This window comes from Nomascus leucogenys, chromosome 4, assembly GCF_006542625.1.
Source record: "Nomascus leucogenys isolate Asia chromosome 4, Asia_NLE_v1, whole genome shotgun sequence".
In the NCBI taxonomy this organism is placed as follows: Eukaryota; Metazoa; Chordata; class Mammalia; order Primates; family Hylobatidae; genus Nomascus; species Nomascus leucogenys.
The window spans coordinates 100922840-100948782 of record NC_044384.1 but is presented as its reverse complement, the minus strand read 5'-3'; the positions used below and the strand labels follow the sequence as shown (position 1 = coordinate 100948782).

The window sequence follows — 25943 nt, the reverse complement described above, 5'->3', positions numbered from 1 at the left end:
TTTGGATGTCTCCCAGGGACGTCAACTACATGTCTAGATGGAGATCATAATCTTTAGTCATCTCCAGTCTGTTCTTGTTTTAGTATTTTTGGCTCAATAAATGATATTAGTCAGGTGAAGTTACAATTTTGCAAGTCCATATTCAGTTAGTCACCAAGTATTAATGCTTCTAAATATCTCTTGAGGTAAGGGTAGCAGGCCACCATTATACCATTGTCTCTTTTTGGACTGCTGGATCAGGTTTTTCATTTTTATTTTTATTTATTTATTTTTAAATTTCAGATGAGCTCTTACAATATTGCCCAGGATGGAGTGCAGAGGCAGTTTACAGGAGCAGTCATCATACACTGCAGCCTCAAACTCCTGGGGTTATGTGATTTCTCCTGCCCCAGCCTCCTAAGTGGAACTACAGGCGTACACTACCATGCTGGGCAGAATCTTCCTGCATTCAATTTTGCTATTCTTCTCTCTCCCTTTTCTACACTGTAACTTCCCAAGTGATTTTAATAAAAACAAATCATGTCTTGGCACTCCCTTTCTTAAAACCTTTTTATTGCATCATTTAGGATAAAGTCCACATTTCTTAAAATGACTTAAAAGCAACTTGGACTTCTGGTTTCTGCTTACTTCACCAGCTTCATCCCAATCACCAAGCTATTAATCTGCCATATTGAACTTCTTGAGTTTAAAATGTGGCATATTCTCTGTAACCTGCTGTTCTTGCACATCTGGTCCTAATTTATGTCTCTGACTACTTCTTTTATTTACTTATTTATTTTTGGATGGGATCTCATTTTGTTACCCGAGGCTGGAGTGCTGTGGTGTGATCATGGCTCACTGCAGCCTCGATCTCCTGGGCTCAAGGGACTGTAGATGCATGCCAGCACATCTGGCTAATTTTTAAATTTTTTTGTAGAGATGGAGTCTCACTATGTTGCCCAGGCTGGTCTCCAGCAGTCCTTCTGCCTCAGCCTCCTAAAGTGCTGAGATTACAGGGGTGAGCCACTGCACCCAGCTTCTAATTACCTCTCTAAGTCTCCCTCTCTCCAGCTGTATTATCCAACCAATCAATTATCTTTTAGTTCCTAAGAGTTATTCTTTCTCTTGCCTTTTGGCTCTCTGCACATGCTGTTCTAACACTTTTACTCCTTTTCACCCATTTTTGCCTTACTCCTATTCATTCTTCAGTTTTCAGGTTGTTTGTTCAAGGAGGCCTTCCTTGACCCCTAGACCAGGTTTAATTTTTCTGCTACATGCACCCACTGAACCTTTTATGTGCTTTAGCAGTTGCACTCAACATACTTTATAAGGATTACTTGTTTTTCTTCTCCACAGCACTGTGAGCTTTGAAAGGACAGCGTCTGGGTCTGTCTGGTTCACTACTGTATCTCCAGACCTAGCATCTTGCCAGACACATGGAAAATGCTCAGTGCATATTTACTGAATGTTGAGGAATGACTGTCATAATTAACTTTGCTTGGGTATGTCAGGAAATGTCTCAGAGACAAGGAAATGCATGAGTTGGGGCTTGAAAAATGAGTAGGTGGGCCAGGCGTGGTGGCGGCTCATGCCTGTAATCCCAGTACTTTGGGAGGCTGAGGTGGGTGGATCACTTGAGCCCAGGAGTTTGAGGCCAGCCTGGGCAACATAGTAGGACCCTATGTCAACAGAAAATACAAAAATTAGCTAGGCGTGGTGGTATCTATCTGTAGTACCAGCTACTCTGGAGGCTGAGGTGGGAGGATCACTTGAGCCCTGGAGGTTGAGGCTGCAGTGAGCCATGATGGTGCCACTGCACTGCAGCCTGGGCAACAGAGCAAGACACTGCCTCAGAAAAAAAAGAAAAAAAAAAGAAAAATGAGTAGGTGTTTTCAGGATATTGGAGAGAGAATGAGGGTGATGAGGGGAAGGGCATTTTGGGAGGACAGAACACCATTTGCAAAGGCACAAAGATATGAAAAAGCACAGGCCATGAGGCAGCCAACTGCCCATAGTTCCAACCAGGTAAAGTGTGAATTTGAGGGATTTTTGAGAGATGGGACTAGATGATGAAGAAGAGACAAGATCATGGAGGGCCTTAAAGGTAATTGTCTTCTGATTGGCATTAGGAGCCATTCATGTTAAGGAGGATATTTTAACATTTATTAAGCTTTTGTTATGTCTTAGGTTTTTTTCTAAAAATGTATTATTTAATACAACAGTCTTCTTTCTGTCAGCTGTGATTCATCTTAAGTGAGTGAAGGCTGGTATCTTATTTATCCTGATATACTAGGTGTTTATAATTATATCCTAAGCAAGATCGTTATTCTTTGAAATCAGATTTTGTGTATTACACTTCTCTATATCCCACAGAGAACTTAGGTCATTTTTGGTACAGTTTTGATATACTCTTATCAATGCCTCTTTCAAAATGAGTACAGCATACCAGATGAATCCTGTAGAATAGCGCTTTTACTACCTGTGTTCTTTGCTTTCTGCTTTGTTAATGAAATTGACAGTGGCATTAATATTTTTGGGTGTAGTTGGCTGGGCGTGGTGGCTCACACCTGTAGTCCCAGCACTTTGGGAGGCTGAGGTGGGCGGATCACGAGGTCAGGAGATCGAGACCATCCTAGCTAACACGGTGAAACCCCGTCTCTACTAAAAAATACAAAAAATCAGCTGGGTGTGGTGGTGGACACCTTAGTCCCAGCTACTTGGGAGGCTGAGGCAGCAGAATGGCGTGAACCCAGGAGGTGGAGCTTGCAGTGAGCTGTGATCGCGCCACTGCACTCCAGCCTGGGTGACAGAGCGAGACGCCGTCTCAAAAAAAAATATGTGTATATATATATTTATTATTTTTTTTTGGTGTAGTAATTTTCGGTTTATGTTTTGGTTATGTTTATGTTTATTTGCCAAAGCTTATCAAGCTTTTGACATGAATTACTTTTGAGATTTTTTTATTTGTAGTTGATCTTTGGAACCTAAATTAGGAATTTTACTATTTATTCCTCTTAAACTGTTTTAGTTTCTAATTCTGACTTATTTTTTTATTTGGATCTTATTTATATATTTGCATAACTAATACAGGCTTTAAAATCCCATGATAGCCCTTTTGGCTCTCTGACTAGCATCATGGCGGTTGGCAAGAACAAGCGCCTTACGAAAGGCGGCAAAAAGGGAGCCAAGAAGAAAGTGGTTGATCCATTTTCTAAGAAAGATTGGTATGATGTGAAAGCACCTGTTATGTTCAATATAAGAAATATTGGAAAGACGCTTGTCACCAGGACCCAAGGAACCAAAATTGCATCTGATGGTCTCAAGGATCGTGTGTTTGAAGTGAGTCTTGCTGATTCGCAGAATGATGAAGTTGCATTTAGAAAATTCAAGCTGATTACTGAAGATGTTCAGGGTAAAAACTGCCTGACTAACTTCCATGGCATGGATCTTACCCATGACAAAATGTGTTCCATGGTCAAAAAATGGCAGACAATGATTGAAGCTCATGTTGATGTCAAGACTACCAATGGTTACTTGCTTCGTCTGTTCTGTGTTGGTTTTACTAAAAAACATCTAACAATCAGATACGGAAGACCTCTTACACTCAGCACCAACAGGTCCGCCAAATCCGGAAGAAGATGATGGAAATCATGACCCTAGAGGTGCAGACAAATGACTTGAAAGAAGTGGTCAATAAATTGATTCCAGACAGCATTGGAAAAGACATAGAAAAGGCTTGCCAATCTATTTATCCTCTCCATGATGTCTTTGTTAGAAAAGTAAAAATGCTGAAGAAGCCCAAGTTTGAATTGGGAAAGCTCATGGAGCTTCATGGTGAAGGCAGTAGTTCTGGAAAAGCCACTGGGGACGAGACAGGTGCTAAAGTTGAAAGAGCTGATGGATATGAACCACCAGTCCAAGAATCTGTTTAAAGTTCAGACTTCAAATAGTGGCAAATAAAAAGTGCTATTTGTGATGGTTTGCTTCTGAACATTCTTTTTTTAAAAAGAATCTGACGGCTTGGTTCTGGAAAAGCCACTGGGGACGAGACAGGTGCTAAAGTTGAACAAGCTGATGGATATGAACCACCAGTCCAAGAATCTGTTTAAAGTTCAGACTTCAAATAGTGGCAAATAAAAAGTGTTATTTGTAAAAAAAAAAAAAACAAAAAAATCCCATGATAGGGTATACACCACTGTGATGCTTCCCTTGCCCATTCAGTTCTCTACTTTTTCCATGGTTGTTCCTTATGTATTTTTCTGGAGTTTCTCTGTGCATTCACAATACTAGCGAATATTAATGCATATTCTTACATTTTTTGATACTAAAAGTAGCATGCTATATTCACTGTTCAGCAAATTTCTCCCCCTAGTTAATACTTCTTGGAGATCTTTTAATGTAGTCCATAGGGAGAGTCCTTATTTTAAAAATCTGCATAGTGTTCTAGTACATGGATATGCCATAATTTAACCAGTCTTTTATTAATGGATATTTGCATTATGTACATTTTTTGCTAATAGAAACAATGCCTCAGTGAGTGACCTTGTATATACTTGCCGATCCTCATTTACACTTGTGCAAATATACCTGTAAGATAAAGTTACAGATGTTGGACATGTAGAATCTCTGAGTGTATGCACTTGTCTTTCAGTGGTGGTTTAAAGTTTTTTTCTTTTTCTTTTTTTATATAGGTCTTGCCCATTTCTTAGTCTGTTCTTAGGTAGTTACCTTTTTGTAGTTGTTGTAAGTGGGATCTTTTCTATGATTGTATTTCTGTTGATTCCATATATTTATGTATGTGTGTATATGTATATATATACACACACACGTGTATGTGTGTGTGTGTATATATGTATATATATACCTTACTCTTATTGTAGCTTTTTTTCTAGTTGATTATCTTGGGTTTTTTGAGTATGTGAAATCACCTACAGAATAGTGTTTATTTTTTCCCTTTCTGTCCACACCTGCTATTAATAACAGAGTGTCTTTGTGTTTCCTTTTTTTTTAATTGAGACGGAGTCTCACTCTGTTCCCCAAGCTGGAGTGCAGTGGCGCAACCTCCACCTCCCTGGTTCAAGTGATTCTCCTTCCTCAGCCTCCCAAGTAGCTGGGATTACAGGCATGTGCCACCATGCCCATGCCCAGCTAATTTTTTGGTATTTTTAGTAGAGATGGGGTTTCACTATGTTGGCCAGGCTGGTCTCGAACTCCTGGCTTCAAGTGATCCACCCACTTTGGCCTCCCAAAGTGCTGGGATTACATGCGTGAGCCACTGCACCCGGCTGTGTTTGTGTTTACTTTTGCATTATTAAATAATCTTATACTTACTTGGTTTGTGTTATATTAAGCATTCACAATATATATCAAGTATATCAGAATATCTAAATGATATACTTTGAATTCCAGTGGTTACAGATGAGGCCATCAGCACCTTTAATCTGCCTCTCACCTTCTTTCCTTTTCAGTTTTTTCTTGTGTGTGTCATTCTACATTATCAGGCCATATAACCTTTATATCCTGTCTGTCACTCTGATCTCCATATTTGTTTTATTCTTAGTTCAGCTATCAAATTTATTCGGTGCTCATTGTCAGCTCTTTTTTGTGAAATTTCCTCAAAACTATCCTGTTTCCTCAGTAAGAGATCATGAGCAAGATATTCCCTGAGTTTTTGGGTGTTCAGAACTGTTTGTAGCTTTTATACTTCATCCTCTAAGGACATCTTGGTTGGATGAACCTCTTTTGCATATATTTTCTTTCCTTCAGTGTCTTTAAAATGTTTCTCTAGTGTCTTTCAGTGCTAAATATTGCAGTGGAGAAATCTGAGGCTAGTATGACTTTAACCCCTTTTATTTTTCTTTTTAAGTTTTAAAGTCTAATAAATTTTCTAGGTTATGTCTTGTGTTGAGCATTCTGTGTCAGTGTTTCTTGGCACAAAATATATGTTAAAGTATTTTTCATCCTCCCACAAGAAAACCTTCCTGAATTATATCTCTGTAATTATATTTCTGAATTAATCTTCTCTTGTTTTGGGTTTGTTTAGGAATTTCAATTATGCATATATTGGATTCCTTTTGCCATCCGCTGTTGCTATAATTTTTTCTATAATCTCCCGTCAAGTTTGTGGGTTTTTTTTTTTTTTTTTTAGACGGAATCTTGCTCTGTCACCCGGGCTGGAGTGCAGTGGCACGATCTCGGCTCACTTGCGCTCCACCTCCTGGGTTCAAGCCATTCTCCTGCCTCAGCCTCCTGAGTAGCTGGGACTACAGGTGCCCGCCACCATGCCTGGCTAATTTTTTGTATTTTTTAGTAGTGACGGGGTTTCACTGTGTTAGCCAGGATGGTCTCAATCTCCTGACCTCGTAATCTGTCCACCTCAGCCTCCCAAAGTGCTGGGATTACAGGTCTGAGCCACCGCGCCTGGCTGTGGGTTGATGTTTTTAATCAGTTCGGGGAAAATATCAGTCATTATCTTTGTGAATATTGTTTCTCTTGTATTCTCTTTTTTTTAGGACTCTAGTTGTAAGTTTTTTAGATCTTTTGATCAAGTTTCACATGTCTATTATAGTCTTGTTTTTTCCTCTCTGTTTCAGTTTAGATATTTTCTTTTTTTTTGTTAGTTTTTATTTCATACTCATAAACTTAACTCTGCGATCCAACTAGGCATGGAAGAGAATGAATGAGGAAAATATGAAACCCAAAGAAGTGCAGCAAGAGCACAATGATTATAGGATGCTGCGAGCAAATGGAGTGAAGAGGTGCTCTCCTGAGCTACAGAAGGAATGGTCTGATGGTTAAGATAAAGCACAAGTCAAATTTATTAGAATTGTCCACAATCAACAATGGTGATCTTCTCACTGGTCTTGCCATTTCTGGACCTAGAGCACTCCATGGCCTGCATGATATTAATGCTATTGTTCACCTTGCCAAAGACCACATGCTTGCCATCCAACCACTGAGGTCTTGGCAGTGCAGATGAAAACTGGGAACCATTTGTGTTGGGTCCAGCATTTGTTACGGACAAGATGCCAGGACTTGTATGCTTCAGAATGAAGTTTTCATCATCAAATTTCTCCCTATAGATGGACTTGCCACCAGTGCCATTATGGGGTGTGAAGTCACTACCCTGACACATAAACTCTGGAATAATTCCGTGAAAGCAGGAACACTTATAACCAAATGCATTCTTTCCAGTGCTCAGAGCATGAAATTTTCTGCTGTTTTTGGAACTTTGTCTGCTAACAGCTTGAAGGAGATGCAGCCCAAGGGCGTACCATCCATGGTGATGTCGGGGCTCTGGGTGGTGTCGTTGTCTACAAAGACAGTTTAGATATTTTCTATTGATCTGTCTTCAAGTTCACTAATTCTGTGTTCTGCTTTGTGGTGAAAACATTTAAAACCTACTCTTTTAATAATGCTCTAGAATAGTGTTTTTCAACCTTTAACATGCAAAGGTGTTACCTGGAATCTTGTTTTTTTAAAATTTTTATTTTAGGTTCAGGGGTACATGTGCAGATTTTTTATATAGGTAAATTGCGTGTTATGGAGGTTTGTCGTACGATTATTTCATCACCCAGGTAGTAAACATAGTATGTAATAGGTTGTTTTCTATTTTTACCCTCCTCCCACCACCTACCCTCACATAGGTCCTAGAGTCTATTGTTCCCTTCTCTGTGTCCGTGTATACTCAGTGTTTAGCTCCCACTCATAAGTGAGAACATGCAGTATTTAGTTTTTATTTTTATGTGTTAGTTCACTTGGGAAAATGGCCTCCAGCTCCATCCATGTTACTGTGAAGGACATGATCTCATTCTTTTTTATGGCTGCGTAGTATTCCATGGTGTATATGTACCACAGTTTCTTTATCCAGTCTGGCATTGATGGGCTTTTAGATTGATTCTATGTCTTTGCTATTGTGAATAGTGCTGCAAAGAACATACATGTGCATATGTCTTTATGGCAGAATGATTTATATTCCCTTGGATATATACCCAGTAATGGGATTGCTGGTTGGATATATACCTAGTAATGGGATTGCTGGGTAGTTCTGTTTTAAGTTCTTTGAGAAATTGCCAAACTTCTTCCACAATGGCTGAACTAATTTACATTTCCACCAGCAGTGTATATGCGTTCCCTTTTCTCTGTAACCTTGCCAGTGTCTATTATTTTTTGACTTTTAAATAATAGTCATTCTGACTGGTGTTACGTGGTATCTCACTGTGGTTTTGATTTACACTTCTCTAGTGATCAGTGATATTGAGCTTTTTTTTCATATGCTTGTTGGCTGAGTGTATGTTTTCTTTTGAAAAGTGTTCATGTTCTTTGCTTTTTAATGTGTTTTTTTGTTTGTTTTTTGCTGGTTAATTTGTTTAAGTTCCTTAAGATTCTGGATATTAGACCTTTGTTGGATGCATAGTTTGCAGATATTTTCTCTCATTCTGTAGGTCGTTTATTCTGTTGATAGTTTCTTTTTCTGTGCAGAAGCTGTTTAGTTTAATTAGGTCCCATTTGTCAGTTTTTGTTTTGTTGCAATTGCATTTTTGTCATGAAATCTTTGCCAGAGGCTATGTCCAGAATGGCATTTCCTAGGTTTTCTTCTAAGATTTTTATAGTTTGAGGTTTTACATTTAAGTCTTTAATCCATCTTAAGTTGATTTTTGTATATGGTGTAAGGAAGGGTCTAGTTTCAGTCATCTGCATATGGCTTTCCAGTCATCCCAGCACCATTTATTGAATAGGGAGTCCTTTCCCCTTGCTTGTTTTTGTCAGTTTTGTCAAAGTTCAGATGGTTGTAGATGTGCAGCTTTATTTTTGGGCTCTCTATTCTGTTCAGTTTGCCCATGTGTTTGTTTCTGTACCAGTACCATGCTCTTTTGGTTTCTATAGCCTTGTAGTGTAGTTTGAAGGTTTGAAGTCAGGTAATGTGATGCTTCCAGCTTTGTTCTTTGCTTAGGTTTGTTTTAGCTATTTAGTTCTTTTTGGTTTCATATGAATTTTAGAATAATTTTTTCTAATTCTGTGAAAAATGTCATTGGTAGCTTGATAGGACTAGCACTGAATCTGTAGGTTGCTTTGGGCAGTATGGCCATTTTAACAATATTGGTTTCTTCATGAGCATGGGAATGTGTTTTTCATTTGTATGTGTCATCTTTGATTTCTTTCAGCAGTGTTTTGTAATTCTTTCAACTGAACTTTTGATGAACTTTTAATTGATCAGAGTCCCCAGAGCCCCTAGTCACAGAGTGAGTTTGCATCTACCTGGCAATTATTTTCTATTGGGTCTTCACTGAATGTGGGGTGGAAATATGCCAAAAGAAAGAGGACAGGTCAGGGAGACTGTGGGGGCAACCCTTAAGATTCATGGGGTTTTTACTTAAGTGCATGGCTGTGGTGTGCCAGAGACTGAGGACAGGGTAGGAAAGCTGAGAGAGATCTTCCTGAGGCATGCGAGGACATTATCAAGCACATAGCAGCATCCTGCAGAAAACTGAGAGCAGGGCAGTAGGGTAAAGGGTGATTTCCTGAAGTACAGAAAGCCTGGGGCATAAAAGGCTGGCAGCTGGCTGTGTAAATCAGAGAGAGAGACAAAGAGAAAGATCAAGATCTCTGCTTTGTGAAGCAGAGAGAGGTTATGATTTATCTGGACTGGAAAGTGGTAGATATTAAGAATTTTACCAGTGCCCAGATTCCTAACCCTGGTGAAGAAAAAGTTCTGATCTAGCATCTAAAACATTTGAAGCATTGGTGAAATAAATCAAAATTTAACCTGAAAGAAAGCTGGGCTTATCTTAAGTACATGTTAGAAGTATTATTTCCTTTAGCGTCTACTGTTCTTTTACACAGTACTGTCTGTCATACAGTAAAAAGCTATGAGACATGCAATGAAGGAGGATAAAGTGATTCATAATTAAAAGACAAAATAGTCAATAGAAGCAGCCTTACAGATGACCCACGTGTTGGAATTAGCAGATAGGGGACTTTAGTATTGTAATAAATATACTAAAGCCTGTAGGGGATGTGGACAACATGTATGAACAGATGGGGGATTTCTTTTTTTTTCTTTCCTTTTTTTTTTCTTGAGACAGGGTCTGGCTCTGTTGCTGGAGTGCAGTGGCATGATCTCGGCTCACTGCAGCCTCTTCCTCCTGGGCTCAAGGCATGCTCCCCACACAGCCTCCCAACTAGCTGGGACTACAGGCACATGCCACCACACCCAGCTAATTTTTGTATTTGTTTTATAGAGACAGGGTTTTGCCATGTTGTGCAGGCTGGTCTCGAACTCCAGAGCTCAAGCGATCTGCCTGTCCTGGCCTCCCAAAGTGCAGGGAATACAGACGCGGACCACCATGCCTGGCCCCAGATGGAGAATTTCATCAGGGAAATGAAAACTGAAAAGAACCACGTGAAAATTTTTAGAACCGGAAAGTACAGAAGAATTCATTTGGTGGTCTTACTTGCAGACAGGACATAGCAGCAGGAAAATATGAGGCAGTCTATACATAGGTCCATAGAGATTACCCATACCAAACCGTAAAAAGAAAGCTGGATGACAGTAAAGCTAAAGAGAGCTTCTGAGATCTGTGGGACAAAATGAAGCTAACATATTGGTAGTTAGAGTCCTAAAAGAAGAGTAGGCAGAAAGTGGAATAAAAGAAATAATTCAAAAAGTAATGACTGGCTGGGTGTGGTGGCTCATGTCTGTAATCTCAGCACTTTGGGAGGCTGAGGCGGAGGGATCACTTGAGGTCAGGAGTTTGAGACTAGCCTGGCCAACATGGCGAAACTCCGTATCTACTATGGAACAGAACAGAGGCCTCAGAAATAACACCACACATAATACAACCATCTGATCTTTGACAAACTTGACAAAAACAAGCAATGGGGAAAGGATTCCCTATTTAATAATTTCAAATATTTTCAAATATTTAATAAATGGTGCTGGGAAAACTGGCTAGCCATATGCAGAAAGCTGAAACTGGATCCCTTCCTTACACCTTTTACAAAAATTAACTCAAGAGGGATTAAAGACTTAAACGTAACACCTAAAACCATAAAACCCTTAGCAGAAAACCTAGGCAATGCCATTCAGGACATGGGGATGAGCAGACTTCATGACTAAAACACCAAAAGCAATGGCAACAAAAGCCCAAATAGACAGATGGGATCTAATTAAACTAAAGAGCTTCTTCACAGCAAAAGAAACTATCATCAGAGTTAACAGGAAACCTACAGAATTGGAGAATATTTTTGCAATCTATCCATCTGACAAAGGGCTAATATCCAGAATCTACAAATAACTTTAACAGATTTACAAGAATAAAACAACCCCATCAAAAAATGGGCAAAGGATATGAAAAGACAGTTCTCAAAAGAAGACATTTATGCAGCCAACAAACTTATGAAAAAAATGCTCATCATCACTGGTCATTAGAGAAATGCAAATCAAAACCACAATGAGATACCATCTCACGTCAGTTAGAATGGCGATCATTAAAAAGTCAGGAAACAATGGATGCTGGAGAGGATGTGGAGAAACAGGAACACTTTTACACTGTTGGTGGGAGTGTAAATTAGTTAAGCCACTGTGTAAGACTGCGTGGCAATTCCTCAAGGATCTAGAATAGAAATACCGTTTGACCCAGCAGTCCCATTACTGGGTATATACCCAAAGGATTATAAATCATTCTATAAAGACACATGCACACGTATGTTTATTGCAGCACTTTTCACAATAGCAAAGTCTTGGAACCAACCCAAATGCCCATCAATGATAGACTGGATAAAGAAAATGTAGCACATATACACCATGGAATACTATGCAGCCATAAAAAAGGATGAGTTAATGTCCTTTGCAGGGACATGGATGAAACTAGAAACTATCATTCTCAGCAAAGTAACACAGGAAGAGAACACCAAACACCGCATGTTCTCACTCATAAGTGGGAGTTGAACAATGAGAACACATGGACACAGGGAGGGGAACATCACACACCAGGGCCTGTCGGCGAATGGGGGCCTGGGGGAGGGATAGCATTAGGAGAAATACCTAATGTAAATGACAAGTTGATGGGTGTAGCAAACCAACATGACACATGTATACTTATGTAGCAAACCTGCACGTTGTGCACATGTACCCCAGACTTAAAGTATATATATATATAAAAAAAGCTGGCATGGTGGCACACACTTGTAATCCTAGCCACTTGGGAAGCTGAGGCAGGAGAATCACTTGAATCTGGGAGGTGGAGGTTGCAGTGAGCCGAGATAGTGCCACTGCACTTCAACCTGGGCAGCAGATGAGATTCTGTCTCAAAAAAAAAAAATAATAATGAGTAAGAATTTCCAAGTATTGATGAAAGATACCACCTCACAGATCCAGCATGTTCGGGGAAACCCAACTGCGTCACCTAGGTAAATTATACTCAAAGAAAATCTTAAAGTTAGCCAGAGATAAAAGGCATCTTATGAAAGCAACAAGAAGAATGAATAATAACAACAACATCTTATGGTGTTTATCACATATATAAAGGACAAATATGACAACAAGAGCACAAATGGTGGGTAAATAGAGATACTAAATAAGGTTCTCATGTTGTTTCTGAGATAGTAAAATATTATTTAGAGAAGGACTATGGTAAACTAAGGATGTGTATTATAATCACTAAAGTACTAGAAACACAAGCACTGTTCCTAAACAGTTAGTAAAAGAGGCAAGTGAAATTGTGAAATGTTTTCTATAAACCAAAAACAAAGGAGGGACCTGAGGTCACCAAGAATGGAAGAGTAAGGAGCTTCAGTGATTCATTCCTCTACTGGTACAGTGATTAAAGTGGCAAAAATGTCAGAATGAACCTTTCTGGAACTCTGGTATCCAATAAAAAATAACCACCAAGTGAATGCTTAGTGAAGAAAGAGGCTGCTAAATTTTGATACAAGGGTATTGTGGCACTTTTGCTTACCTACTCACCATCTCCCATTCTTGGTGGCAGCAATGGGGATAGTGACCTATATTCCTGGTATGGTTTGCTGGTGCCAGAGGAGGTCCATGTGGACTTTGTCTCAAATAATTGTGGTTGTACATTTTGACCTGTCTGCTATTAGGGATTGGTTTAGGGGCTTGCTTTTGTTTTGTCACTCCTCAGAACTTTCTCAGGGTTGGAGTAGCCTCCCGGGTGGCATTTGTTGAAAATATTTGAAGGCATATACAGTCATCCCTTGGTGTCTCTTGGAGTAATTGTGAAAAGAGAACAAAAATTCCCAAGTGATTTTTACAGGGTACACCCTTTTATGTCACAATGTCGCGGATATCAAAATTCAATGATGCTTAAGTGTGTGATATAAAATGGAATAGTATTTGGGTATAACCGATGCCTATCCTCCCATATACTTTAAATAATTTCTCTACTACTTATAATACCTAATACAATGTATAATGCTATGTACATAGTTTTTTTTGTATTGTTTAGGGAAAAATAAGATTTAAAAAAGCCTGTACATGTTCAGAACAGATGCAGTTGTTTTCCTGAATATTTTCGATTCACAATTGGTTGAATCCATGGATACAGAACTCTGTGGATTCAGAAGGCTGACTGTACTACCTTCAGCCAGTCAGAAGAAGGGACAACATTTGGGGCAAGCAGCAGAGAGACTGAAAAATCTAGGAAGGGAGAGACTGGGGAAGGAGATACAGGAGGTATAAGGACTTTGCAAAGTGTATATTGGAGAATCCAGAAGTCCATGTACATACCAGGGCTAGACCTATACTGAAAAAAGACCTGAGAAGACCCTAAGCTTGTACTTTCGACTGATCTTCCGGCTCTGTGTGAGCAGGAAGTAAAGGCTAAGGCTGAGTTATAAGTGGCCTTGGTAAGCACTGAAGGAGAGCTCTAAGTCAGGCCAGTCTGCAAAGACTAGGAGAGTATTATTATTTTTTTTTTCTGTTTTGACTCTAGGCATTTAAGGAAATTTGTCAAATTTCAGGATGACTACTAAGCCAATGGAAAAGAGACTTAAGTGATCACATCACAGAGAATTTACTCTTTACAAAACTAGTTTAAAAAAGTCACTAAACAAATATAACCCACAACAACAGCAAACTCCAGGGAGGGAGAATAATCTGATTTCCAGAGTCACCACATTATAATATTCAAAATGGCTGCATTTTAACAAAAAAAATTGTGAGACTTGCAAAGAAACAAAATGTGTAGCCTATTCACAGGGGGAAAAAAAAGAGAATAGAAGCTTTCTATGAGAAAGCTTGATCATTGAACTTACTAGAGAGAGATTTTAAGTCAGCTGTCTTAAATATATGCAGACAGCTAAAGGAAACCATGGGCATAGAACTAAGGGAATCCAGGAGAATAATGTCTCACTAAAAAACAGAGGAGGCAAAGAAGAAAGAACAAATGGGGCTGTTAGAACCAATAGAAAACAAATATCAAGATTGTAGACTTAGGCCAAACCATGTAATTACATCATTAAATGTAAATTGAATAACCATTTAATAGACCAACACAAACTGGATTAAAGAAAGCAAGATCCAAGCCTATGGTGTTTAGAGGAGAAGTACTTTAAAGATGAAGACATAGAAATGTTATAACTAAAACAACAGAACAAAGATATGCCATGCAAATGTTATGCATAAGAAATCTGTTATGTCTGTATTAATATGAGACAAAGTAGACTTCAAGAAAGGGAATATTACTGGAGAAAAAAGACATTTAATAATGGTGAAAAGGTCGGCCAGGCATGGTGGCTCACGCCTGTAATCCCAGCACTTTGGGAGGCCGAGGTGGGCAGATCACCTGAGGTCAGGAGTTCGAGACCAGCTTGGCCAACATGGTGAAACCCCATCTCTACCAAAAATACAAAAATTAGCTGGGTGTGGTGGCACATGCCTATAATCCCAGCTACTCGGGAGGTTGAGGCAGGAGAATTGCTTGAAACTGGGAGGCAGAGGTTGCAATGAGCCAAATCACGCCACTGCACTCCAGCCTGGGTGATAGAGCGAGGCTCCATCTCAAACAAAACAAAACAAAACAAAAAAGGATGAAAGGGTCAATTTGTTGAAGATATAAAAATCCTAAATGAGCATGCACAGTTAATAGAGCTTTAAAACAAGCTATAAGCAAAACAAGCTAAAGAAGCAAAAATTGAGAGAACTAAAGAGATAGACACATCTATAATAATAGCTGGAGATTTTAACATCCATTTTTTAGTAACCAATAGAAGAAACAAACATTATCTCAGTAAGGTTTTAGAAGATTTAAACCACACTATCAACCAAAACTTGACAAAATTGAAATTTTAGATCATTACACCCAACAGAGTACACAGTTTTCAGTTGCTTATATACTTAGTGATGTAGATCATATGATGGGCCAAAAAACATGTCTTAATAAATTTTAGAGAACTGAAATCATACAGCATGTGTTCTTTAATTAAAATGAAATAAAATAAAATAAATAAAAACTATAAAATAATCAGGAAACTTTCAAATATTTGGAAATACTTCTAAGTAACCCAGGGCCATAAAAAATCACAAAGGAAATTAGAAAATATTTTGTCATGCAGGGTAGTCTGGAAAAAAAGGGAAAATATTTTGAATTGAATGATAATGAATACATAACATCCAAAATTTGTGGATGCAGTAAAGCAATGCTGAGAAGAAATTTTATAGTTTTAAATACTTATGTTAGAAGGAAAGAAAAACTTAAACGATCTAAGCTACCCACAAGGGAAACTAGAAATAGAATGGTATGTTAAACCCAAATAATGTTAGAAGGAAAGAAATAAAGATAAGAGCTGGAATCAATTGAAGAGAAAATAGACAGATTAGAGAAAATCAGTAGAGCCTAAAGTGGTTTTTTGAAAGTATTGATAAAAATGATAAATCTCTAGCAATACTGATGAATTAAAAAACAGGGAAGACATATTTGTAATGAAAGAAGAGGAGACATCAGGGAATATTATGAACCGTTTTACTTTAAAATATTGCTTGAATGGCTCAGTTGAACAAAGTTGACACAGGAAGAAATAGAAAACCAGAGTGATACTATATTAAATAAATTGATTTTTTTTTTTGAAATGGAGTCTTGCTCTGTTGCCCAGGCTAGAGTGCAGTGGTGCGATCTCGGCTCACTGCAACCTCTGCCTCCAGGGTTCAAGCAATTCTCCTGCCTCAGCCTTCTGAGTAGCTGGGATTACAGGTACCTGCCACCGCATCGGGCTAATTTTTATATTTTTAGTGGAGACGGGGTTTCACCATGTTGGCCAGGCTGGTCTCAAACTCCTGACCTCTAGTGATCTGCCCGCCTCAGCCTCCCAAAGTGCTGGGATTACAGATGTGAGCCACTGTGCCTGGCCTGTTTTTCTTTTTTTGGCCAGGCACGGTGGCTCATACCTGTAAACCCAGCACTTTGGGAGGCCGAGGCAGGTGGATCACTTGAGCTCAGGAGTTCAAGACCAGCCTGCTCAACATGGCAAAACCCATCTCTACAAAAAAATACAAAAATTAGCTGGGTGTGGTGATGTGGTGTGCCTGTATTCCCAGCTACTTGGGAGGCTGAGGTGAGATCGCTTGAGCCCAGGAGTTTGAGGCTGCAGCGAGCTGTGATTGCAGCGCTGCACTCCAGGGCAGGCAAAAGAGCAAGAACCTGTCTCCAAAAAAAAAAGTTACGTTTATTTTTATTTTTATTTATTTTTTAAGAGAGGGTCTCATTCTGTTGTCTGGGCAGGAGTACAGTGGCTCAATCATAGCTCACTGTAACCTTGAACTCTTGGGCTCAAGTGATCCACTTCAGCCTCCCCGGTAGCTGGGACACACCACCATACCAGACTAATTAATTTTTTTCTTAATAGATGGGATCTCGCCATGTTGTCCAGGCTGATTTTGAACTCCTGGCCTCAAGTGATCCTCTCAGCCTCCCGTATTGCTGGGATTATAGGAGTGAGCCACTGCGCCTGCTCTGAATTTTATTTGTTTTTTTTGAGATGGAGCCTCACTTCAGTGGCCCAGGCTGGAGCACAGTGGCGTAATCTCGGCACACTGTAACCTCTGCCCCCTGGGTTTAAGTGATTCCCCTGCCTCAGCCTCCCGAGTAGCTGGGATTACAGGTGCCTGCCATCACACCTGGCTAATTTTTGTATTTTTGTATGTTGGCCAGGCTGGCTGAATTTCTGATAAAAGAACTTTCCCACCAAAAAAACTCAAGTTCTAGATGGTTTCACTTGTGAGTTAATTCTATGACACATTTAAGGAAGAAGTAATACTAACTTTGCACTAACGCTTTTAAAAAAAATATTTATTTTTTGAGACAGAGTCTCACTCTGTCACCCAGGCTGGAGTGCAGTGGCGTGATCTTGGCTCACTGCAACCTCCGCCTCTCAGGTTCAAGCGATTCTCCTGCCTCAGCCTCCCAAGTGGTTGGAATTATAGGTGCCCGCCACCATGCCCAGTTAATTTTCTGTATTTTTAGTAGAGATGGGGTTTTGCGATGTTGGCCAGGCTGGTCTCAAACTCAAGTGATACACCTATCTTGGCTTCCCCACAGTGCTGGGATTACAGGCGTGAGCCGCTGTGCCCGGCTGCACAAACACTTTCAGACAGCAATAGAGGATGAAACATTTTCTAACTCATTTATTAAGCCAGCATAACCTTGATCCCAAACCTAAGGAGATTAAAATAAAATTGTCCAGGTATGGTGGCTCATGCCTATAATTGCAGCACTTTGGGAGGTCGAGGTGGGAGGGTCTCTTGAGGCCAAGAGTTTGAGACCAGCCTGGCCAACATAGTGTCTCTACATTGTCTCTACAAAAAAATTAAAAAATTAGCCAGGTGCTGTGGTGTGCACCTGTAGTCCTAGCTACTTGGGAGGCTTAGGTGGGAGAATTGCTTGAGCCCAAGAGTTTGAGGCTGCAGTGAGCTAGGATCACACCACTGCATGCCAGCCTGGGTGACAAAGCGAGATCCCATCTCTAAAAAAATATTCCTTTTGGCTGGGCGTGGTGGCTCACACCTGTAATCCCAGCACTTTGGGAGGCTGAGGCGGGCAGATCACTAGAGGTGGATCATGGAGACCATCCTGGCTAACATGGTGAAACCCCGTCTCTGCTAAAAATACAAAAAAAAATTAGCCGGGCGTGGTGGCGGGCGCCTATAGTCCCAGCTACTCGGGAGGCTGAGGCAGGAGAATGGCGTGGACCCGGGAGGCGGAGCTTGCAGTGAGCCGAGATCCCACCACTGCACTCCAGCCTGGGCGACTGAGCAAGACTCTGTCTCAAAAAAAAAAAAAAAAAAAGTTCCTTTTAAACATAGATGTAGAATCCCCTTAATATTAACAATTTAAATTCAGCATTATATAAAAAGGATAACACACCACAACCAGTGTTGTTTCTCCGAGAAAGGCAAGGTCAATTTAACAACTCAGGAGTAAATCAGGTGTGATTGTATAATGATGGATTCAAGTCACTATATATTTGTTCAAGTCCATAGAATATACAAAATCTTGAGTGAGCCCTAATGTAAACTATGGACTTTGTGTAATTATAGTGGTGTGTCAATGTAGGCTTATCATTTATAACAAATGTTCCACTCTGGTGGGTGGATGTTGATCATGGGTGAAGTTATACATGTGTAGGGGAAAGGGTATATGAAAAATCTCTATACCTTTTTCTAAATTTTCCTGTGATCCAAAAACAGCTCTTTAAAAAAGGTATTTTAAAAAATAAATCAGTGTAATTCACCATTAACAGAATAAAAGAGAAGAATATGCAGTCATCTTAAGTATATGCAGAAAAAACATTAGGTAAAACTTACTACCATTTATTATGAAAAGAGTCCCATCATGCAAGAATGGAAAGAACCTCCTCAGTCTAATAAGGGCATCTACGAAGAACCCACAGCTAACATCATTTTTAATAATAAAACCTAGAATGTTTCTCTCCTAAGCTTGGGAAAAAAACAATGATCTCTGCCTTCACAACTTCTATTTGACATTGTTTTGGGATCTTAGTTAATGCCAATAAAGCAAGAAAAGAAGTAGCAAGCATAACTATTGGAATTGAAGAAGTAAAACTCAGATTTGCAGACGATCATGATTATGTTATTAGAAAACTGTAGACAATCCATAATGAAATGCCTAATATTAGTTATGGAGTTTGGCAAAGTCTGAGAACAAGGTTAATGTATTTTAAAAAAAAACAAAAACAAGGTCCAGGGTTCAAGTCCCTGTTTGGGTGCTCCATTTCTTTCATGGATGAATCTGGAAGCCATTATCCTCAGCAAACTAAAGCAGAAACAGAAAACCAAACACCACATATATATTCACCACATATTCTCACTTGTAAGTGGGAGCTGAACACTGAGAACACACGGACTCAGGGAGGGGAACAACACACACTGGTGCCTGTTGGGTGGTGGGACTGGGGCAGGGAGAGCATTAGGACTTAATACCTAGGTGATGGGTTGATAGGTGCAGCAAACCACCATAGCACATGTTTACCTATGTAACAAACCTGCACATCCTGCACATGTACCCCAGAACTTAAAAAAAAAAAGTCAGGGTCTCACTGTGTTGCCCAGTCTGCAGTGCAGTGGCATGATACATAGCTCACAGTAACCTTGAACCCCTGGGCTCAAAAGATCCTCCTGCCTCAGCCCCCTGAGTAGCTAGGACTACAGGTGCACATCATCATGCCTGGTTGATATTTTTTATTTTATTTTTTGTAGAGACAGTGTCTTCCTATGTTGCCCAGGATGGTCCTAAACCCTTGGCCTCAAGCCATCCTCCCACCTCCACCTCCCAGAGTGTTGGGATTATAGGTGTGAACCACTGTACCTGGCCATAAAAAGTGAATTACATATTTCTATGTTCCTCTAATGAACATTTGGTGAAATTATGTAGCATGCTTTATGGTAGTATAAATTATATTGAATACCTAAGGATAAATATAATGAAATATGTAGGATATGTAGTAATGTTTTGAAAATAATAAAACTTTGCTGAAATATTAAAGATTGAAATAAATTTAAAGGTAATGTGTTCATGGGTTAGCAGACTCAATATTGTAATCTCAATCAATGTCCTACCAGGCATTTATTTATTAATTTATTTAATTTAGAGACGGGAGGCTGGTCTTGAACTCCTGAGTTCAAGTGATACTCCCACCTTGGCCTCCCAAAGTGCTGAAATTACAGGCTTGAGCCACCATGCCTAGCCCAGGCTTTAAAAATATATAATTTGGTAAGCTGATTGAAAAATTTATATGGGCCTAGAATAGTTAATATATGGTATATCCTAGAGAATGTTCTGTGCATTTGAAAATAATATGTATTCTAGTGCTGTTGGATGGGATGTTTTGTCTGTCTCTTAGGTCCATTTGGTTTATTATGTTGGTGAAGTTCACCGTTCTCTTACTGATTTTTGGTCTGGATGGTCTATCCATTGTTGAAAGTGATGTATTGAAGTTCTCTACCATTATTGTATTTCTGTCTATTCTTCCCTTTAGATCTGTTAATATTTGCTTTATGTGTTAAGATGCTCTGATGTTGGATGCATATATATTTATACTGTTATATTCCCTTGATGAATTGACCCCTTAATCATCATATAATGCCTATATTTGTCTCTTATAAAATTTTTCACTGAAGCCTATTTTTTCTGATATAAGTATAGCTACTCTTCCTCTCTTTTGGTTTTCATTTGGATGGAATATCTTTTTCCTGCCCTCCACTTCCAGGCTATGTGTGTTCTTAAATCTAGGTCAGGTCTCCTATAGGCAACATATAGTTGGATCATACTTTTAAAATCCATTTGGCCACTCAGTGTCTTGATCGGAGAATTTAATCTATTTGCATTTAAAGCCATCATTTCAGGTACTTACTGTTAACCTTTTGTTAATTTTTTTAACTGTTTTGTAGTTCTATTATTTTTTTTCTCCTCTTTCTGTCTTCCTTTGTGATTTGATGATTATTTGTAGTGGTATACTTTGATTCCTTTCTGCTTATCATTTATATATCTGCAGTAAGCTTTTGCTTTGTGGCTGGCTGAGTCTTTAATACATGTTATAGTTGTAACAGCTGTTTATAGGTGATAACTCAACTGCATATAAAGAACTTGACACAACATCGTGACTGTAACTAGTAACAATGTATAGTGTTCTTGAAAATTGCTGAGTGAGTAGATTTTAAGTGTTTTCACCATAGAAAAATGATAAATATGTGAGATAATACATATGTTAATTAGCTCAATTTAGCCATTCCATTGTCTGTCTGTCTACCTATCTACCTACCTATCTTTCAAAGCAACATGTTACACACAACAAATATGTATAGTTTTTCTTTGTCAATTAAAAAATAAATTCAGGCCAGGCATAGTGACTCATGCCTGTAATCCCAATACTTTGGGAGGCTGAGGTTGGAGGATCACTTGATCCCAGGACTTCAGTCTGGGCAACATAGACCCCATCTGTACCAAAAAAATAAAAATTAGCCACATGTGAGTGTAGCATGCACCTGTAGTCTCAGTTACTTGGGAGGCCGAGGTGGGAGGATCACTTGAGCCCAGGAGCTCAAGGCTGTAGTGAGCCATGATTGTGCCATTGCACTCCAGCCTGGGCAACAGAGCAAGACTCTGTCTCAAAAAATAAAATAACACCAAACAAACTGTACAACTGTAACTTCTCTCCCCACATTTATGTCACAAATACTCTGAATTTGATTATATTCTTGTCTTTACAGTGAGGTTTTTTTTTTTTTTTTGAGACGGAGTCTTGCTCTGTTGCCCAGGCTGGAGTGCAGTGGCATGATCTCGGCTCACTGCAAGCTCCACCCCTGGGTTCACGCCATTCTCCTGCCTCAGCCTCCCAAGTAGCTGGGACTACAGGTGCCCACCACCACGCCCGGCTAATTTTTTTGTATTTTTAGTAGAGGCGGGGTTTCACCATGTTAGCCAGGATGGTCTCAATCTCCTGACCTTGTGATCTGCCTGCCTTCGCCTCCCAAAGTGTTGAGATTACAGGCGTGAGCCACCGCACCCAGCCTGCAGTGAGTTTTATACTTAATATATTTTCATGTGTGTGTTAGCATCCTTTTATTTCACTTTGAAGCACTCCCTTTAGTATTTCTTGTAAGATAGGTCTAGTATTGATGAACTGCCTCAGCTTTTGTATGAGAACATCTTTATCTCTCCTTTGTTTCAGAAAGACAGCTTTGCCAAGTATAATACTCTTTGCTGTCAGTTTTTTTTTTCTTTTGGAACTTTGATTATAGTATTCCATTTTATCCTGGCCTGCAAGGTTTCTGCTGTGAAATCTGCAGATAGTCTTACGGGGGATGCCTTGTTTGTGATGGGTGCTCTCATGTTGCTTTCAACATTCTTTGACTTTTGAGAACTTGATTATAATGTGCTTCACTGAAGATCTCTTTATGTTTATTCTATATAAGGTTCTTAGGGCTTCATGGATCTGGATATTTATTTCTCAGTTTATTTGTTTATTTTTTGAGATGGAGTCTCTGTCACCCAGGCTGTAGTGCAAATGGCATGATCTCAGCTCACTGCAACCTCCTTCTCCTGGTATCAAGCAGTTCTCCTGCCTCAGCCTCCCAATTAGCTGGGATTACAGGTGCACCACCATGCCCAGCTAATTTTGTATTTTTAGTAGAGACAGGGTTTCACCATGTTGGCCAAGCTGGTCCTGAACTCCTGACCTCAAGTGATCCGCCTGCCTCGGCCTCCCAAAGTGCTGGGATTGTGGGGTGAGCCACTGCACCCAGCCTATTTCTCTAGATTAGGGGAAATTTTCTGTCATTATTTCTTTTAATAAAGTGTCTGCCCTTTTTCTGTGCTCATTTATGAACTCTTATTATATTAGCCTGTTCTTGCACTGCTATAAAGAAATACCTGAGACTGGGTAATGCATAAATAAGAGGTTTAATTGGCTCATGGTTCTGCGGCTATACAGGAAACATAGTGGCTTCTGTTTCTAGGGAGGCCTCAGGGAGCTTTTACTCATGGCGGAAGGCATAGCAGGAGCAGTTTTCTTTTTTTTTTTTTTAATTATACTTTAAGTTCTAGGGTACATGTACAAAACATGCAGGCTTGTTACATATGTATACATGTGCCATGTTGTTGTGCTGCACCCATTAACTCGTCATTTACATTAGGTATATCTCGTAATGCTATCCCTCCCCGCTTCCGCCACCCCACAACAGGCCCCGGTGTGTGATGTTCCCCTTCCTGTGTCCAAGTGTTCTCATTGTTCAATTTCCACCTATGAGTGAGAACATGCAGTGTTTGTTTTTTTTGTCCTTGTGATAGTTTGCTGAGAATGATGGTTTCCAGCTTCATCCATGTCCCTACAAAGGACATGAACTCATCATTTTTTATGGCAGCATAGTATTCCATGGGGTATATGTGCCACATTTTCTTAATCCAGTCTATCATTGGTGGACATTTGGGTTGGTTCCAAGTCTTTGCTATTGTGAATAGTGCTGCAATAAACATACATGTGCATGTGTCTTTACAGCAGCATGATTTATAATCCTTTGGGTATATACCCAGTAGTGGGATGGCTGGGTCAAATGGTGTTTCTAGTTCTAGATCCTTGAGGAATCGCCACACTGTCTTCCATAGTGGTCGAACTAGTTTACAGTCCCACCAATAGTGTAAAAGTGTTCCTATTTCTCCACATCCTCTCCAGCACCTGTTGTTTCCTGACTTTTTAATGATTGCCATTCTAACTGGTGTGAGATGGTATCTCATTGTGGTTTTGATTTGCATTTCTCTGATGGCCAGTGATGATGAGCATTTTTTCATGTGTCTGTTGGCTGCATAAATGTCTTTTTTTTTTTTTTTTTTTTTTTTTTTGAGACAGAGTCTCACTCTGTCGCCCAGGCTAGAGTGCAGTGGCATGATCTTGGCTCACTACAAGCTCCGCCTCCCAGGTTCATGCCGTTCTCCTGCCTCAGCCTCTCATGTAGCTGGGACTACAGGTGCCCACCACCATGCCCGGCTAATTTTTTGTGTTTTTAGTAGAGACGGGGTTTCACCGTCTTAGGATGGTCTCGATCTCCTGACCTCATGATCCACCCACCTTGGCCTCCCAAAGTGCTGGGATTACAGGCGTGAGCCACTGTGCCCAGCCAATAAATGTCTTCTTTTGAGAAGTGTCTGTTCATATCCTTCGCCCACTTTTTGATGGGGTTGTTTGTTTTTTTCTTGCAAATTTGTTTGAGTTCTTTGTAGATTCTGGATATTAGCCCTTTGTCAGATGAGTAGATTACAAAAATTTTTTCCCATTCTGTAGGTTACCTGTTCACTCTGATGGTAGTTTCTTTTGCTGTGCAGAAGCTCTTTAGTTTAATTAGATCCCATTTGTCAATTTTGGCTTTTGTTGCCATTGCTTTTGGTGTTTTAGACATGAAGTCCTTGCCTATGCCTATGAGCAGGAGCAGGACCAAGACGGGGGGTGGGGAGGGAATGTGCCACACAGTTTTAAACAACCAGATCTCGTGAGAACTCTGTCACGACAACAGCACCAAGAAGATGGTGCTAAACCATTCTTGAAGGATCCACCCCCATCATTCAGTCACCTCCCACCAGGCCCCACCTCCAACATTGGGGATATAATTTGATGTGAGATTTGGGTGGTAACACAGATTCAAACCATGTCATCCATATATATGAATATATTAGTTTACTTGATGGTGTCCCATAAATTCCTTTGGCTTTTTTTCACTTCATTTCATTCTTTTCTTTCTCCTTTTTGTCCTCTTACTGGGTAATTTCAAATGACCTTTAAGCTCACTGATTCTTTCTTCTGCTTGATCGAGTGTGCTCCCTATGGAATTCTTTAGTTCATTGTGTTCTTCAGTTGCAGAATTTGTTTGGTTCTTTTTCATGGAGTCTCTTTGTTGGACTTTTTATTTAGTTCATGTATTATTTTCCTTATTTCATTCAGTTGTCTGTGTTCCCCTGTAGCTCACTGAACTAATAATAAGACAGTTATTTTGAATTGTTAATGCAGTTTCTAGCTCTCTTTAGGGTCGGTTACTAGTGATTTATTTTGTTCCTTGGTGATGTCATAATTCCTTATTTGTGATTCTCTTGGCCTTGGGTTGATGTCTTCTGTGCATTTGAAAAAATAGGCACCTCTTTCAGTCTTTACAGGCTGGTTTTGGCAGGGCAAATCCTTTACAGTCATTCTGCCTGGAGATTATGGGTAGACCATCTGGTGGGTTCTGCAGGCAGGCTTGATATAGTCCTTGGGTGGGATGGCCTGGTGCTTTGGTCAGCGGGTGGGTGTGCCTGGCCCCTGGGTTCACAGAGGCTGATCCTATGTCTTGGTATTCTGAGGTGGGCTTGGAGCCTGGGTATGTGGGTGCTGGTCTACACCTGAGGTTCATGGAGGTCAGCCTGGTGCTGGAGTTACCAGGCACCAAACTGGCAATTGGAGCCTGAAGGAACAGCTTGGAGCCCAGGCCCACAGTTTCACGGGGCAGGCTTGAGGCCTGGGTTTGTAGGGCCTGGCCTGGAGCCTGAGTCCATGGGAGCTGACCTAGAACCAGGGTTGGCCTGGCAACGAGGTCCTCAGGGGCTGGCATGCTTGCAGTCATTTTAGAAATCAATATCTGTGTTTTGTGGATTTCAATGAATTTATGTGCATGTTTTTTAAAGAATGGCTTCTGCTTTCATCAAATTGTAAGGGAAATTTCTGTGCTTGTGGCATGAGGGTAGGTTATAAAGGAAAAAGAGGGAAGTGATTTAGAGGCTTTATCCTTTTTCCTGTTATAGGTGAAGATTAAGTTCACCCTTTAACACCCAGCATTTTGTCAGTGTCATTTATGGTGAGGGACTATTCCCAAATCACAATAGAAAATTTCACATTTTTTTCTGCCTTAAATGTCACTTTATTTTATTACTTATTTTCAGTATATCTACTGTGCCTAATGAGCCCTGTTTGTG

The 25943-nt window shown here is 39.9% G+C and overlaps 1 protein-coding gene and 2 pseudogenes across 6 annotated transcripts in view; 2 read left to right on the top strand and 1 right to left on the bottom strand.

Annotated features, from left to right (window-relative positions):
* DOCK3 (dedicator of cytokinesis 3) overlaps positions 1 to 25943 on the top strand; it is a 653304-nt gene that overhangs the window by 38232 nt on the left and 589129 nt on the right. The gene's annotated exons all lie outside the window — the stretch shown is intronic.
* LOC100598175 lies at positions 3088 to 4130 on the top strand (annotated as a pseudogene). The gene has a single exon (XR_121088.4). The product of XR_121088.4 is annotated as a 40S ribosomal protein S3a pseudogene (transcript).
* On the bottom strand, positions 6402 to 7352 carry LOC115834793 (annotated as a pseudogene).